Source organism: Muntiacus reevesi, chromosome 3, assembly GCF_963930625.1.
Source record: "Muntiacus reevesi chromosome 3, mMunRee1.1, whole genome shotgun sequence".
NCBI lineage: Eukaryota > Metazoa > Chordata > Mammalia > Artiodactyla > Cervidae > Muntiacus > Muntiacus reevesi.
Window position 1 is genome coordinate 155959832 of NC_089251.1, and position 15795 is coordinate 155975626.

The 15795-nt window shown below is 41.0% G+C and overlaps 1 pseudogene; it reads right to left on the minus strand.

The window, feature by feature from the left end:
* Positions 1-11763, minus strand: part of LOC136165054 (cyclin-Y-like protein 1) — a 30682-nt pseudogene extending 18919 nt beyond the window's left edge.
* Positions 11764-15795: the final 4032 nt, after the last annotated feature.

Genomic DNA, 15795 nt, shown 5'->3' on the forward strand with positions numbered 1-15795 from the left:
AAAGACAGAGGGTACTACAAGGTTCCACAGGAGGAAGGAATGGAGAAAAGACTAACTTGGTAATATACAATGTATCAAATTCAATAGATTTAAGAGCAACACTGTAAATGAGAAGACAAGAGGGAAATGTCTCTAGAACTGCAAAAATTAGTTTCGACCTAGAATTCTACACTTTATCAAATAGGAGTTTCACAGAGGCTAGGTCTTTATATAATTTTTGCTCATGTGCCTTTTTCCAGGAAAATGTGCTCCAGTAAAACAAGACAGAGGGAAACAGAATCTAGGACATAGGGGATCCAACACGAGAGAGCAGTGATGTGAGATCCCAGGTGACTTCACACAGATATCCCAGGAAAACAGGCACAGAGCCAGTCCAGGAATCATTAGTATGTAGGGGGTAGGAAGACAAAAGGTTGGCGAAGAGTGTCTCCAAGAAGAAATGGAACAGATGTGGTTTTGTGGATGGTAAATATTTTTGATAGGCATGTGACAAATGTTACAACATTTGGGGGAAAAAATAGCTGTTAGAAAACAGGCAAGTGAATATAGTCAGGAAATTAATTCCACAGAAAAAAAATTAAGAATGTGAAAACAGGGAGACTGGCCAGGGAGCTGCTCAACTATGTTGGGCTGTGTGAGATCATGTTTGCTAGAAAAAGCAGAACTGGATTATCCTGAGAAGTGTAGAAGTGCTCAGATTTCATTAATATTGAAGAAAAAGAATGAAAGGTGTATAAGGAGGTGGCACAGAGAACTATATGGCTCAGCAATGAACAATACTTGCTTAGTCATAATAATGTAAACAGTGATTCCGATTTAATAAAAACTGATGCATGTAAAGGGAACAGAAGGAGGGAAATAAAATCACGGTGGACGAGGAAGTTAAGCTTTCACCTGTTGTGCCAAGAAGTCAATGGACGGTGCTAAAAATTAAATCACCTATTACACTTTTATTACTGTGGTTAAAAACTAAGATAAAAAATTTAAGGCAAAAGAATTTAAGGTAGATCTTTATGCTATAACCATATTATTGAAATTTAACTTAAATGTCAGGACCCTTAAAAAAAAAAGGGTACTACTAAGTCAAAAACCTTTCTGAATATACTTGATAATTAGGAACTAGAGATTCACAAATTTTATAAATAAGAGGTTAATGCTAACAGTATTGGATCCATCCTACTTTTTAGGAATCATGGCAGACATGCTTTTAATTAATCAAACTATTGATTTCTTAACTTTTCAACTATTTACTTACATGGTTTAAATGGTTGCTCTTCCTCTTTTCTCGCACTAAGAATAAAAAAAAATTAACTGATAATTCTGATAAAACTACCATAGAAAAATAAGTCACTAATTATCTGATGGATTACCAATATACACAATGAGTTAAAATTTCATTCTGTTTTTTAAAATAATTTCCAACAAAATATATAATTTAAACCACCCAGCAAAATGAATCCTATAAATAATATCTAAAAACTTAGTTTTACTATTTGACTAACAGATACTCTGTATTAGGTACAAATCAAAGACTCTCCATTTACAAAAGAAAAGAACAAAGCAAATTAGGCCAGGTGAGATATTTAGCTAATAAAACAATCTACCAGCTGCACAGTATGTAGTATTTTCTAGTTCTACATGTACTTTAGTCACCAGGATTAACAGATGACAACTCTAGGCTCCAGGTTCTGGTCAAGCACCTGCGTCTCTGGAAGCATCCTGAACCACTTATTTGTCACCTATTCAAACACCCAACTTAAAAAATACAGGTTCTTTACACACTGGAAAGTAATCTATAAATTTTAACATGTGTGCTGACCTCACTGAACATACATCGACAGCACACAGAACTGTTTTGCTCCAACAAAGGCCAGAAGAATATAAGCTCAAAGAGGGTCTTAGGCCATACACTTTCCCATGGCATCACAAGCACGAATTCCTTTAGACTGAGGAGAGACAGGGGCATGGGATAGCGTTTCTTTTACTCTCTCCACCGTCTCTCTACAGTGTGAGCAGCTCATGAGTCTGGAAAAGGCTGAGAAATACAGTAATCCTAACTAAAAATAACTGCCTCAAGGCAAAGTACACACACTTTAAGAAAATGCAAACTAGAAACCCCAGGAGCTCCCAGGTTGGAGAACATGTGGTACACTCTGGGCCCTGCCCCCATGCCTGGCCCTCTTCCGTCTGGCTGTTCCTGAGACAGACCCTTTGATAAAAACCAGGAATCTAGTGAAAATAAAAGAGGAAAAGAACCCTCTATTTTTTACTGTGCTGCATTACTTCAAATATTATAGAACGTTCACTTCTGGTATTCCTGCTCTCATAAACAACCGAAAAACCTGATCATATATGGCTTTTTAGCAAATAAACTAGGATTGAACATATATTAAGGAAGACAAGCAGGCAAGACAAGCAGGAGTGCAAAAACTTCTGATTCTCATCTTAAAACAAGCAGGACACTAGAAATTTACACAAGGTTTCCCGTACTGAGGATAACCTTCTGGAAAAACCCATCTGGCAGGCACACTGGTCTGATTACCCTGACCCAGCCCTACCTCAGGATGAAAGAACTTTGAAGAGCTAAAACTTCTTATAAGAACTTCTAAAAGAACTTAAAAATTCACATGAATCTGGATGTGAGAGAGGTTCACCCGGTTGTGCAAAATGGTGCCGAAATCACAAGCCTCGACTCCCGTACACAACAACTGATTATGAAAACCTAACTGTGACCTAGACCGTATCATTCATCTTTAACTCATGTGCTCCTGGAGCGAAAGGAAAAGGACGAAGGAGCATGGAAGAGCAGACCACAACTGATCATGTGGCAAGCTGGCTGCTGATAAAGAAATAGCGAAGGGTATAAACAGATGGTCCAAGTGTTTCTCCTCATTGAAACAGCGACACCTAAATGAAAAATGCATCATCACATATTAAAATAAAACCACATATTAAAATATTATCACATATGAAAAAAAATATTTAAACCATTCTAAGCGCTTTTCTGTATCTTCCTATAATACACCAAACAAAAACAGTTTTCAACCTTTTTCTCGGGGGGGGACACACTGTCTTACCGTCCGTTTGAGATTTGCTCAGGAAAATTGTGCCTGCCCTTGGGTGGTCAGAAGGGTTTGATTCCAAAGCTAAGTCTGCACAGGAAAAAGAGAAAAAGGTGTGACAGTTTACTTGAGTAGAAAAAGACATGACTTTTAAAGCAGCTACACGCTAATTTTAATCAAGTTTAATAGTCTTAAGAAGAGCGTTTAGTAATGACAAGAAGGAAACTGTAGTAAACACAACAATACAAAAATTCTATTGGGAAACAGAAAAATTGTAGAAATTCTCCATATATGTGGAATAAAACCAGGGCTATGTCTTAGGCTTTCTTTTTTAACTTGCACCTAATCTACGCCACTTTTAGGCGAATCATGTATGTGATTCCCCTCCTATGTATTGATTAAAAATTCAGTCACCTCTCTTTAAGCTGATATTACTAGCACATTTCAGGAAGTCTCAAGAAGCAAGTTATGCTGTAGTCAATTACTATCAGATACCAGCTCAATCAATCAAATATGCTATAACCAAATGAGCTGCTTTTGGCAAACGTTCTTCAGACAATCTAACGGCTAATTCCAACTACACTCAACAAACAAACTCATTTAGTTGGCTGCCGTTTATCTAGGGGCTATTTATCATGGCAGATTTAAGAGGATTACATAAGAGTTCAATGTTCTGATCCATAGGAACACTTCCAGGATAGTGAGTTTTAACTTTGGCCTATATAACAATTTTCTATACAACTTGCACTTTTTGCCAGTGAAAACTACATCACTATTTTATAATAGACTTGACAGGTAAGCCATTAGACAGTAAACTCATACATACACACAATATTTCTGCACACTCCATTAACTGTTTTGCCAAGAGTCTAAGGAGACGATGAAAAAAATCTACCGTACTCTTCACTGTCACAAAGGTAAGACTGTCAACTCTGAAGCAAAGCATTACCACCCACACTTCCCCTCATCCCCTCTCCCACAAGCACACACAGTAATGTTAGAGGTATTTTGAGAAATTACTGTGCATTTTATATGTGAATTCTTCCTAAAATTACTTCTTTAGCAATCTTTAAGAATGTGTTAACCCAGGAGAAATATTCTTGAGCTTATGATTGGGGGTTATCATTAAAGTTATATTTTAAGACCCATCACTTTTATATTACCAATTTAAATTGCAACTTATTTGACAGCATGATAGACTTATGTGGAAAAAGGATGACTAAAAAAATTTAAGTTTGGGTCTTAATATAAACACTCCCAGGAGGAAACCTGTAAAATACCAGGTCACTGAACATTACTTTTCCTCCAACCTAACATTCTATCAATCGTGAGATCCATCTCAATTGAAGATGTTAAAAATATGAAAATAAAGGCAACTTAGGACAAACAAGATGCATTACTGAAGCCTAAAAGTGTTAAAATTATGCTGTCAAACTGTCAATAAATGATTTTTCCCTGTCAGAATATCAGAGAGAGGGTAGTGACCAAGAAGTCATCTGACAGGAGGAGACTAATGCCAACATACTGACTTCAGTTCAGTTCAGTTCAGTCGAGTCCGACTCTTTGCGACCCCATGAATCGCAGCACGCCAGGCCTCCCTGTCCATCACCAACTCCCGGAGTCCACCCAAATCCATGTCCATTGTGCCGGTGATGCCATCCAACCATCTCATCCTCTGTCGTCCCCTTCTCTGCCTGCCCTCAATCTTTCCCAGCATCAGGGTCTTTTCAAATGAGTCAGCTCTCTGCATCAGGTGGCCAGAGTATTGGAGTTTCATCTTCAACATCAGTCTTTCCAATGAACATCCAGGACTCATCTCCTTTAGGATGGACTGGTTGGATCTCCTTGCAGTTCAAGGGACTCTCAGGAGTCTTCTCCAACACCACAGTTCAAAAGCATCAATTCTTTGGCGCTCAGCTTTCTGTACAGTCCAACTCTCACATCCATACATGACCACTGAAAAACCATGGCCTTGACTAGATGGACCTTTGTTGGCAAAGTAATGTCTCTGCTTTTTCGTATGCTGTCTAGGTTGGTCATAACTTTTCTTCTAAGGAGCAAGCGTCTTTTAATTTCATGGCTGCAATCACCACCCGCAGTGATTTTGGAGCCCAGAAAAATAAAGTCAGCCACTGTTTCCACATCTATTTGCCATGAAGTGATGGGACTGTATGCAATGATCTTAGTTTTCTGAATGTTGAGCTTTAAGCCAACTTTTTCACTCTCCTCTTTCACTTTCACCTTCATCAAGAGGCTCTTTAGTTCTTCTTCACTTAATATATTGCAATTAAATAGGACTGTCAGCATTTTCTGGGCCAACTTCTGGGCTCCAGTTTACTTAAAGGTTTACTCCATTTACTGAACTGCCCTATCACCCCTAGTAGTACAGTATATTAGTTTTATGGCTAATAATACATTTCATGTCTTACAGTCATCCGGTGATTTCATCTGAGTCCACACTTTACACCCTAGCCAAGCGGTTCTTGCCAGCAGATGCTGACCTGGCCTGTCTCACCAGAGGGCACACAGCATGCTCCTGCCACCCCCTCAACTGACCTGCTTCCCCAGCTTCTGACCAACCTGGCTTCCAAACTGCTTCTCAACTTGCCTCTAACTTGGTTCTCAGTCCTGCCTCACCTTAATCCTCAATCAAATGCTGTAATGATGATGACCAAGAGATGATATACAGGTAAGTATACCTGGCTTTATGTATTTCTAAAGAGTACTTAGCTTGGGCTTCTTGGACTTTTAAGAACCTTTCTGGGTTGCAAGCTACGGTGATTTCATTTCACATCATACAATGTTACTGTTTTAACTCTTCAAGTTTTATTACTTTAATACCCTAAAAATAAACAATTTTTCTAAAAGGGGCGAGAAAAAAGGTAGTATTTCAAAGCAGAGCACAAAATGTCATCAATAAATTTTATCCCTATGTGTCATGTATATGGAATTTACAGTCCTGATCTATCAAGGTTTTAAAAATGAGTAAAACCTTGAACAATTCTATACCTCAGAGAAGAATCCCTACACTGCCTAACTCAGAACATGATAATCAAATGAAATTCAAGAGCAATCCATACGCTATAGCTTCACTGAGTTACACAAGCCCCTTCACCATGACAAGGCTGCAATCCATGAGGGGATATACTATATAAAGCATAATAAATGACACATTACAGCTTTCACAAATTAACTCAAAAGCCAAAAGTGAACATTTAGCATTTCATAGGAAAATTGATGTCCACTTATCACCTCAGCCAAGTAACATCTCAAATAAACAGTGCTCTGTTGTTGTTCAGTCACTAAGCTGTGTCTGACTTTGCAGCTCCATGGACTGCAGCGCGCCAGGCTGCCCAGCCCTACACGATTCTGTGTGTGCAAACTCATGTCACTGAGCCAGGCCACCCACTAAAGGAAAGAGGGTGAGAGTACCCAAGGGCAAGCATTTCTCCTAGTGTTCTTCCTTTTTCTTCTTTAATAAGCAAATACATATCATTTCTCCTGCTTCTGCCATGGAGATTAGTGTATATTTCCTCCCCATTTTTTTTTCAGGTTAACATCCCCTGGAGATGAAGTCATTAACAGTGGAGAGAGCTCCTTCACAGTTCCCTAATTCTTCAGTGTCTGGATGTGCTAGTTTACCAGTCCCTTACTGGACATCTGAATTATTTCCAGTATTTTGCTACTGAAGATAATGCAACATATGCAGCCTATACCTTCAGAATAAATTCCTTTAGTAGGATCTCTGGATTAAGTGAGACTGTGCAAACTTCCCCTTCAAGGGTTGACCAATTTCCCATTTTTACCAGCAATATATGAATGTAACTTTCTTCAGTATCACCAAAGAATGCAGTGCCAAGTTTCTGAATTTTCTCCCAACACAAGCTACAGTAGTTGTATTTTCATTTCTCTTATGTGTGAGGATATGCTTAAAAGCCATCTGCATTTCTTTTTCTGTGACTTATCCCATTCATATTGTTGGTAGCCTACTTTTAGATTCACTCAGTTTCTTCAAGTCAGCCTATTTTAGGCCCTTATTAATGTTGCTTTTCTGTTCAAACCACTGTTGGCTCTCAGCTGAGTGACTACACCAGCCTCCTAGCTTGTCTCCCTGCTTCATTCTACCCCTGCCCACGTTAGAGTAGCTCATCTGATCTCCCTCCCCTCTCCCCACGCCTCCTTCCCCTTCTTTAAGAATTATCACCATTCCCTTGCATATAACCTTTCAATGGTTTCCCATTACAATTAGACTAAAATCCGTATTTTTTCTTGTCAAGGTCTACTAGACACAAGGCCTTAACCCCCTGATATTCCTCCTGGCATTGTTTCACTCAGCTGCAGCCACCCTCTTTCTGTCCTCGGCCTACACCGAGCATATTCCCTTCTGAGGGCCTCACACGGCTCCCCCTCACTCCTAGGATGCTCACTGTCACTTAAGGAGACCACCCCCAGTAACACTGCCCCCTCCCTAGTCCATGACCATCATTTTCTTTCTTCTCAGTGTCTCGCTACTTGACATCATTCCTGTGTCAACAGGCCCCAGGTACCTCTAGGAAGTAAAGACCAGAGTTAGGGTTTGGGTTTTGTCAGTATAACCTCTGTTTGTCCTGCCCCTAAATAGTGCCCAATAATCATCCATTTCAGTGTACCCCAAATCATTCATGCTTCTCCCAATTTTCCTTCATCATCTAAGATTTCTTCTAATGCTGTCCTTTGATGTGTCTGTCACCCAAGACCAGCATTAATTTCAGATCTCTTCGAGTGGTAGTTTAGTTACTCAGACTCAAAGACACCGACAGGTTACCAAGACCCACAAAAACCTAAGAGAGGAAATCTACTGTTCAGTGAAAAATCAATGGTGACTTTAATTTGGGGAAAGAACATTTAATGTTAAAATACCTTAACTACAAAATGACTCACCCTATGAATTTAATTAAGTCGTAAGACAAAGCCATAAGACAAAGCCATAAGACCAGAATTCTACAGGGAAGTACATCACTTTTTATGTCTGTGCCCAGATTAAAGCAATATAGTGAGATTACAAAAGACAACCATAAAGGGTGGGTAAATGAATGATGCTCCAACCATTAAACAGGTGGTAAAAAGCAGACTGTACAGCTACATGCAGCTGCATGGAAATACATCCTGGAGCACGCTTCAGGTGTCAGCACGGTTCCAGGAGCTTCCCGTCTTCACTTTACAAGAGAAAGTTACAACGTGGCACCCAAAGAACAAGCTCATACAATAAACACAACATTCTGTTTATTCGTATACAAAAGGTTCAGGAAGAACCAACACCAAAATATTAATGAAAATTCTGGATATTCTGAGTATGAGTGAATGACTTTTTAGTATTTTGCAAATCTTTTACCTCAAATGTTTACTGTTATCAAAAAAGTAAAAAAAAAACAAAAACAAAAAAACCGTGTTTATAATAGCTACTGAAAGGAGGAAAAACCTGTTGCTCAGAGGTTTTCCCCCATTACGTTGTCAATTCCTTCCCTACCCACTCCTTGGAGGATGAAAGGAAGGAATCACTTGAGATAGCAGCTTGCACCAGAGAATGAGCAAAGTTCCTAAGAGGAGAATATAAAGGCTGTTTGAAAAGCTGATGCATAATAATAAAATCAGATAATAGGACCTTAGCATCTTATTTTCTATTATTGACACTAACATCAGTTACATTAGATACACTGTTAAAGGCAAGATAGCGACAAAATTCTTTTGAGTCTATCTGATATTTATACTAGGTTCTTAGGAGTTAACTGAAACAGCTTGAAGAAATCATGTTCTTCTCAAAGGTTTCAGAAGAAAAAAACACAGCATCATTTATGTTTGGTTTTGTCTAAGTAACCAAATAATTCTTCATTGCAGAAAAGCCAAAATGTTTTATATCAATGCAGGTATTTCTCAGTTTCCAGGGAAACTGATATAAAATTGTCTGAAATAAAAACATTAAGAGCAAACTTCCAATGTGCTTGCACTTTACATTCGTGTTCTGACCTCGTATCTATGGAAACTTAATAATAGGCAAATGCAGAAATTGAGGTTTCTCTCATCACTTTATTGAATGCCAAAAAGGAGAGACAAATTTAAGTAAAATTTTAACAATCATGTCAAACATAAAAAGGTAAATTCTGTGCTCATGAACTCTCTTTTTCTAGTTCCCGACTCAGCACTCCCCCTCACTACATGCTTCGCACCTTACCTGCCCGCTTACCGGTCTCTCCTAACGTCCCTCTGTCCAGGGCATTCTCGGCTTCAATTCGAGTCAGCGGAACAAACTCTTTAAAATATACCAACATGTTTACCTGACTGGTAAATTGAGGCTATTTCACGACTTCTTTTATTCCTATCAATTCTAATAAATGTACAGACACAGAATGGAGAGGTATGTGTTGCTTCTGAGTTGTGAACAATAAACTCAAATGGAAATAACCAAACTGAAGTTGAGTTAGGCCTATCTTATGGATAAATTATAAAATAAAAAGTGCATTCCAAACTTTTTTTTAAGCACCCAACAACTGAATTTGGTGTATCTACCACTCTCAAGTCTGTCTCTTCTGTTCAGTAGCTATGTTACACAGTTATTTCAGAGCTCTAAGTCTTGGCTTCTTCATTGGCATCACAGGGAGAATATTCACAGGCCTTATTTATAGATGGAAGGGTCAGGTGAAATACACCCAAAAATACATTGTAAATCGTAAAAGAATCATACAGCAGTCCAACTTGCTTACCTTACAGCAACAAGCTGAGCACTTTTCACAGGTATGCACAAGCTTTGTTTTTAAAGCTACAGTTAATTTACATAATTTGTTCTTTCACAGTATCTGACTATTCTGAAAAGGGAGTACTTTTCACTTACAAAGCCATGTCCATCATATGGGTGAGTTCACAGGCTTACCTATTCTAACTTTGAAAGAAATTAAGTAAACCCAAATAAAATCTAAACAGAAGAGCTACAAGACATTTCCTCTTTGAAATAAAGAAATACTCTCTGGCATTTAAATGAAACAAGTGGGCCAGTGGGGCTTTAACATCTTCATGGCACAATGTTTTCTACTTTAAAGAACACAGTCTTTATTAATAAGCCACAGTGTTATCCAGAATCTTTTCTTTTTTTAAACCTAGAGCCGTCCAGTTTCAAAATTCTAGAGGAAAAAAAAAAAAAAATCAAACATTTCCTCTCCTCTCTCTCTTCTTCTCCATGACAACCCACCCCCACCCCCAGCCACTTCGTCTTCAGAATTTTACCTGAACATTATAAAAGTTGAATAGGATTCCACTGGCAGGAGGGGGTTGGAAGGAGAGGTAGCCATGGAGACAACTTTCCTGCACGATCTGCCATCTTAACTGCCAAATCTTTGTATTACAAATTAAAGTCTGAATTTCTTTTTTCTCCTTTGAAACTTTTGACCAACAGTCTCAGGAACCACCCCCAATCCTCCCTTAGAAGAGGCAACATGCAAGTGAAGTTGGTTAAAGCTGGGGAGCTGAAGACATTTTTGTGTCAAAGTGGGAATCTTAATCAGAGCTCCGTGGGATCGTCTTTGGGTAAAAACAACAACAACAACAACAAAACTATTCCCTGCAGCCATTGCAGTAACGTTTCCCACCGTTCAGTTACTTTAAGACCCCCTCTAACCTTTTTCTTTCTTATCGTTTTCAGATTATAGTTAGAATAAGGTCGCTTCAATCAGGACAACTCTAGACAGAATATTACTTAACGCCACACTAACTCTGTCGATATCAGTTTTGATTTTAAATAACAAACCCTAAAATCTGTCTTAATTGTCCCGAGTATCAACTATCCTAACGAGTGGAAGTGTATCTAGATCCTTACCTTGTTCCTTCTCTTAGGTACCATCTGAATAGGTAAGGATAGGAAGATGGGATGGATATCGCCGAAGTTGGGAGTATTTAAGTTTTCATTGAGAAAAGAGAGAATACATCAGAAAGTCTTTACAAAGTTAAATAGAATCACGAACAGGAACCACAGACTTGAGGGTCTTGGGTCGGGTTGCGAAAAGGAAATGGGGAAGAATTGGGCGTTCGGGTAGAGAAGAGGGAGAAAGACTGGCCGGACGAGACGGAGAAAGAATAAGGGGTGGGGACGCCAGGCAGGGCCAGCCTCCGTCCCCGGTGCCCAGCTCCGAGAGAGCCAACTCCAGGCAGGAAGGAGCCCTAGGCTGCGGCTTCCTCCCGAGGGACCTGGGGGTCGGCGGAGGCCAGAGGTAAGCCCGAGAGCAGACGGCGCCGGCCCCGCGAGGGGCGAGGCGCGCCGGCCGCTTCCTTACCTTCGGGCATCTCCCGGTCGCTGATGTGCTGCAGGTGGTGGCCTTCACCCGCTCGGAAATCCAACTCGGTGGGTTCCACGGCAGCCGGCGCCGGTGCTACCGGCCACCGCGTCTCCGGCTGCAGCCTCGTAGACCTCAGCCTCATAGTCTGGCTCCGCCGGCCCCGCGCGCCGGCCCAACTTGGGGCTGGCATTGGGGCACACGCAACAGGTCAGCGTGTTCCCCATGGGGCGGCTCCACTCCTCGCCGCCGTCGCCTCCGCTCGGCCCCGGACTCCGCCAAGCTCAGAGGTCGCCCCCTCCCCCAACAATGGCGCGGCGGGCACCGGCCGACCCGGGCTATGCCGGGGCTGCGCCGCAGATGTAGACGCGGCCTCGCCTGCCTCTCTCCTGTCCGCCCCGCCGCCGGGCCGGGGCAGGGTCCCGGCCCCGGCCGCACCCCCGCTGTCTCGCCTCCCCGGAGTCAACTAGTCTGTGAAGGCGGCGACCAGCCCGGCAAATAGAGACCAAAAGAAAGCAGGAGTCGCAATACTCATATCAGATAAAATTTCTAACACCATACACAAAAATAAACTCAAAATGGATTAAAGATCTAAATGTAAGACCAGAAACTATAAAACTCCTAGAGGAGAACATAGGCAAAACACTCTCCGACATAAATCTCAGTGGGGTCCTCTATGACCCACCTCCCAGAATATTGGAAATAAAAGCAAAACTAAACAAATGGGACCTAATGAAACTTAAAAGCTTCTGCACTACAAAGGAAACTATAAGTAAGGTGAAAAGAAAGCCCTCAGATTGGGAGAAAATAATAGCAAATGAAGAAACAGACAAAGGATTAATCTCAAAAATATACAAGCAACTCCTGAAGCTCAATTCCAGAAAAATAAATGACCCAATCAAAAAATGGGCCAAAGAACTGAACAGACATTTCTCCAAAGAAGACATACAGATGGCTAACAAACACATGAAAAGATGTTCAACATCACTCCTTATCAGAGAAATGCAAATCAAAACCACAATGAGGTACCATTACACGCCAGTCAGGATGGCTGCTATCCAAAAGTCTACAAGCAATAAATGCTGGAGAGGGTGTGGAGAAAAGGGAACCCTCTTACACTGTTGGTGGGAATGCAAACTAGTACAGCCACTATGGAAAACAGTGTGGAGATTTCTTAAAAAACTGGAAATAGAACTGCCATATGACCCAGCAATACCACTTCTGGGCATACACACTGAAGAAGCCAGATCTGAAAGAGACACGTGCACCCCAATGTTCATCGCAACACTGTTTATAATAGCCAGGACATGGAAGCAACCTAGATGCCCATCAGCAGACGAATGGATAAGGAAGCTGTGGTACATATACACCATGGAATATTACTCAGACGTTAAAAAGAATTCATTTGAATCAGTTCTAATGAGATGGACAAAACTGGAGCCCATTATACAGAGTGAAGTAAGCCAGAAAGATAAAGAGCATTACAGCATACTAACACATATATATGGGATTTAGAAAGATGGTAATGATAACCCAATATGCAAAACAGAAAAAGAGACACAGAAGTACAGAACAGACTTTTGAACTCTGTGGGAGAAGGGGAGGGTGGGATGTTTCAAAAGAACAGCATGTATATTATCTATGGTGAAACAGATCACTAGCCCGGGTGAGATGCATGAGACGAGTGCTCGGGCCTGGTGCACTGGGAGGACCCAGAGGAGTCGGGTGGGGGGGGGGGGGGAGGGGTGATCGGGATGGGGAATACGTGTAACTATATGGCTGATTCGTGTTAATGTATGACAAAACCCACTGAAATGTTGTTAATTGGCCTCCAACTAATAAAATAAAATAAAATTTAAAAAAAAAAAAAAAAGGGGGGGTGGGGACCGGACAAGCGCTGAGACACACAGCCACTGCCAGGAGAGAGCGTGGTCGGAGCTCCTCCTCCTTCCGCCGCCGCCTCCCGGCTGAAAGCCGCCCGCCTGGCTGGCCCTTGCCAACCGGAACGCGTCCTTCGGTCACCTGGTTACGACAGACCAATCACACACAGAGTTTCCTCCCAGCGCCCGCCTCAGAGAGCAGGCACGTGACTCACAATGCCCCGCCCCCACCCCGCGATTGCTCCGCCCTTCGAGTGGCGCCCCCCGGACTCCTGTTTCCATTCCTCCTGCGCACTTGGAGCTTTCCCTGTCCTTCGGTAAGCATTGCGGTAGTTTGTGAATCGAAGCTATAGAGTCAGTGGACTCTATAGAAGGCTTGTTAGTAAAGAGTCAGTTCCGTTAAGCAACTCGGTTTCACCGGGTCTGACAGCTGACTCATTTGATTATAAGAAAATAAAGGTAGAAGTCAAATTTGATTGGAAGTGGCATAGGATTTTCTCTAAGGGAGAACAATTTTTTGAAGTGGATTTTAAAATTCTTTCCCTTCGTTCAACATTGGTTAGTCCCGCCTACCTTCTAGGCACTGTGTTCCTGCAATAGCCCTGCCCTCAATGAGCTCCGTCAGGCACATGAGAAAACAAAGGCTTAGAAAGTCCAGTGTCTGAGGTCAGTCACACTGCTGCCAAGTACTTGAACCTGAAATTCAAACCTAGATCTGTCTAACCCCAAAGTAGGTTCTGGGGTAAAGAGCTTGATTTTTTTTCCCCCCAGAAACATGAAAGCCTTTGAATGTTGTGACGTTAAGGAGTCAAAATCGGGTGGTTTCTAGTGAGGTCACTCTGGACAATAAGGAGGATTGATGGAAGAAACAAGAGCAATGAAGAGACTTTATATTCATCTAAGAGCGGAGTGAGAGTTCAAACTAAAGGCAGTGGCAGAGACTGGTGTGGTGGGAAAGGATTTGAGGTCATTTGGTGACTAGATACGGAGCAAGAGGGGGAAAAGAGAGGCAAAAATGGCTGCTAGGGTTCTGACTTAGGGAACTAGGGAGAGCACAGTGACTTTTTCCTAGATAGTGCAGAAAGAGGAAGAGGTTTGAGGAGGAAGATCATCTGGGGCTCTGTTAATGAGAGCATGGAATTAGAGCTCTCCAGTTGAAAGTTACATGTAAACTTCTGTAGGCCAAGTCCATTTTGTGATATCCCATCTGATGTTTTTGAAAATAACACATACTAAATCAATTTTAAAATGTAGTTGGGGAAATCCCCTAATGCTGTGCTGACAGTTAAGACTATAATATTTTTCATGGGGCAAATTGGAATCTATGGTTTTAGTAAATGACATGTCCTATGTAAAATAAAACTGTCAAATGAAAACAATATTAAAATTGTCATTGGAGTACATACAAAGTAGTTGAAGCCACGGGTGTAGAAGTAATTGCCTCGAGAAGACATGTATAATAAGGAAAGGAATGAAGGGAGGGAGAGAGGGAACTGCAAAAATAGGGAAATTTAAATGGTATTTAGGTAAACCTGCCAAAGGGAGAAGTGGAAATCAAGGGACCTGCGTATTAATCAGAAATGGCTCATCAGCTGAGTTCCATGAGGGTAGAAATCACATCTGCTCTTTTCTGGAACAGAGCACCTAGCACAATACCTGACCAGTAGAAGCTCTAATTTGTAATTCCCTAAACAGAGTTCAGTGTTGTCCAGAGGGCAGGAAAGTTACAAATACCACTGACCAATGTACATGGGTAACTGAGGATGGGTGCAAACTGGAAGGCAAGCAGTGAGTAAAAGAAATTAATAGGAGGTATTTATTTATGATATTTATTTATGATAAAGTGGAGACAAGGATTTTCTTCCCAAACATTTGACTGAGAAGAGAGATGTGCCAGTCATTAGAAGGAAATGTGCAGTTAATAATTTTTTAAGATGGAAAAAAAAGTGAGTATATTTATATGTTAAAGGGTATGAGTCGATGGAGAAAAAAGGAGTTTGAGGTTAGAGGAGATGGGAAAATTGACAGAGCAAGGTCCTCAAGAAGGCAGAAGTGGATGTCGTCCAGGGCAGACATGGATTAGCTTTGGATTGAGAGAAAAGCAAGGAAGGAAACAGGACCTGGGTGACAGATGCCTGTTCTGGGTCTGTCAGAATAGAGACATTTCTTATAGAGAAGATGTTTAAGAAGAGCTCATCTGATGACCTCTATTTTTCTCTGTTATAATAGGCTTCTGTTTGGAAAGCTACTCCAGGAAAGTGAGGGTAATGTGTAAAGAAGTTTAAACATTAGAAAAGCTTGATATACCTAATAAAAAGAAAATGATAGCTTCCCTCAAAATCAGAAAAGTTGAAAATAAATTTGAGCAAAAAACCAAGGAGCTAGGGTATAAAACAGGTATGTCACAAAAGTGAATGATGGGAACATTTGTTCCTCCAAATAGTAAAAAGAAATAGCAACAACTTTCAAGGGGGAAGAGTTTTTAAAAAATTAAGGAATTACATGTAATTGCCAAAAATGTGAACTTTTACAAACCCTTTCATCACACATAAGACC